The 2,394-nt window shown below is 39.1% G+C and overlaps 1 pseudogene; it reads left to right on the top strand.

Moving 5' to 3' along the window:
* The first annotated feature begins 799 nt into the window (after positions 1-799).
* LOC101720704 (olfactory receptor 2M3-like) lies at positions 800-1,735 on the top strand (annotated as a pseudogene).
* Positions 1,736-2,394: the final 659 nt, after the last annotated feature.

Raw genomic sequence — 2,394 nt, 5'->3', positions numbered from 1 at the left:
ATAATTGATTTTGATTTTTCTAAACTTCTGCAATAAATACATGAAAATATTCATTTTATTTCAAAAATAAGGCTTAAAAATATTAATTGTCTGGGGTCACTCAGCTTCAGTGATCATTCTCAGGTGTTTGAATTATGTTCTTGTCCTCTCCTTAAAAGGATTGTCCAGAAAAGTGTCCGCCACCAGAGTGCCCAAGGTCACCCTCTTGATGATGTCCTGCTCTTAGGACAACTCATTATTATCACCATAATATTGTTTAATGCATTTCTATCTGTTGATTTCTCAATTTCTAGGAACATGACTAATTTTGTCTTCTTTCCACTGGTAAAAAGGGGACTTCACACTCAAAAGAAAGAATTTTCACAAGTAAAATATAGTGAATGTGGAGCAATTTAATAAAAGGACTTCAAGGAAAAGAGAATTGCTTCCTCAGAATTTATGAATTGGATGACTATTAGTATAAATGTGAGAGGATAAACCATGCTACAATTTGATTTAATTGGTTCCACAAAGTAAATTTTGTATCTTTAGAGAACCCTTCTGTGCTTTTCCTATAAAATCTACTATAGATTCAGTTTACATTTAGAAATGACTTCATTCTAAACACTAGGTTCATTGTTCCTAGTATAAAATTGAAAAAATAAACCTATGTCTACATAAACATTTTTCTGATTTACAGATAATTCTGTAGGTATACCAGTCTGAGAGAAATTAAAAAATGAAAAAAGTAAACATGGTATTTCTGTTACACAATTCTGCCCACGTGTCATGTGTGCTCTCCACAGTAAATGCATTCACCATGGCCTGGGAAAATCAGACCTTCAACTCGGACTTCATCCTGCTGGGAATCTTTGACCACTGCCCCTTCCACACCTTCCTGTTCACACTGATCCTGGCCATCTTCACAGTGGCCTGCATGGGGAACACAGCCATGGTCCTGCTCATCTATCTGGATGCCCAGCTCTACATGTCCATGTACTTCCTCCTCAGCCAGCTCTCCCTCATGGACCTCATGCTGGTCTGGACCACTGTCCCCAAGATGGTGGTCAACTCTTGTCTGGCAGGAAATCCATCTCTCTGGCAGGCTGTGGGACCCAGATTTTCCTCTATGTGTCCCTACTCAGAGCTGAGTGTTTCCTGCTGGCTCAAATGGCCTATGATTGCTATGTTGCCATTTGCAGCCTTTAAGGTTTCCAGTGCTCATGAGCCAGAAACTCTGTGCCCTCATGTGGCTTCTTCCCAGATTCTTGGTTCACTGGATGGTATAATTGTCATTATAGTTACAATGTCCTTCCCATACTGTGGTGGCTGCAAAATCACCCACTTTTTCTGTGATGTCCCTGCCTTATTCACTCTTTCATCCACAGACACCAAGATATTTGAATGCATAATCATTTTCTGCTGTGTAATTATGCTTCTCTTTCCTGTATCAATCATCTTTGCTTCCTACACTCCTGTTATTCTGGCTATCAACCTCATGAGATCAGGTGAGGGTTGCCACAAAGCTTTTGCCACCTGATCCTCTAACCTGATGGTGGTGGGCATGTATTATGAAGCAGTGATGTTCATCTACAGGTGGGCCACTTCTGACCAGTCCCCCACCTGGGACAAGATGGTGTCTGCCTTCTACACTATCATTATACCCATGCTGAATCCCCTCATCTATAGCTTCCACAACAGAGAAGTCAGCAGAGCCTTCATGAAGCTGGTAGCAAAGGCAAAATCTACAGATTAAATGGCCTAATTATCATTGCTATGGAGTCTGCTAATTGGTTATATTTAAAAAATTAACCAATACAATTCAGGACCCAAAGCTCACATTTGTCCTGAAAAAATTATAGTTTACACCAATAGATTCAAAATTTAATAATACACATGAGGCAGGAGATTAGGGCATGGTGAATAGGCTAGATAAGAGGGCATGACCTGACAATAATGGACAGCTTGCAAATTACGGGCAGGATGCCTGCACAGAGAGTTTCTGACAGCTTGGATCTGAAGTCAAAAGAGCATGTAGCAGACAGTGGGTCTTTCAGTGGGTCATCTTCTGTGTAAGGCATATCTTCTTTCCTATTCAGAGCTCTTTCTCCTCCTCCTCTTTGTCTTCTCCTACCTTTTCTTCTCTTTCTTGACAAATGCTTCATTTCCTTCTTTGTCTTTTTTCCTTCTTTTACATTTCTTTTTTAAAATTAATTTTACTGGTACATTTTAGGTATACAACATAATGGCATTTATCATTGGAAATTTGCACCTTTACATAAATCTTTAGGTTCTTACATTTATTTTTTTAAAATTTAAATAAACATTGAGTTTCTACACTCATTGGTTGTCCCATCCAATTTTTGACAGCAAAAACTTGGAAAGGATCATTGACCATCTTGTCAGCCTAGAGCA

The sequence above is a fragment of the Heterocephalus glaber genome, unplaced genomic scaffold (genome assembly GCF_053883595.1).
Source record: "Heterocephalus glaber isolate CG9 unplaced genomic scaffold, H.glaber_assembly_v1.0 deba00001246, whole genome shotgun sequence".
Lineage (NCBI taxonomy): Eukaryota > Metazoa > Chordata > Mammalia > Rodentia > Bathyergidae > Heterocephalus > Heterocephalus glaber.
This window is presented reverse-complemented; position numbering and strand designations above follow the sequence as displayed.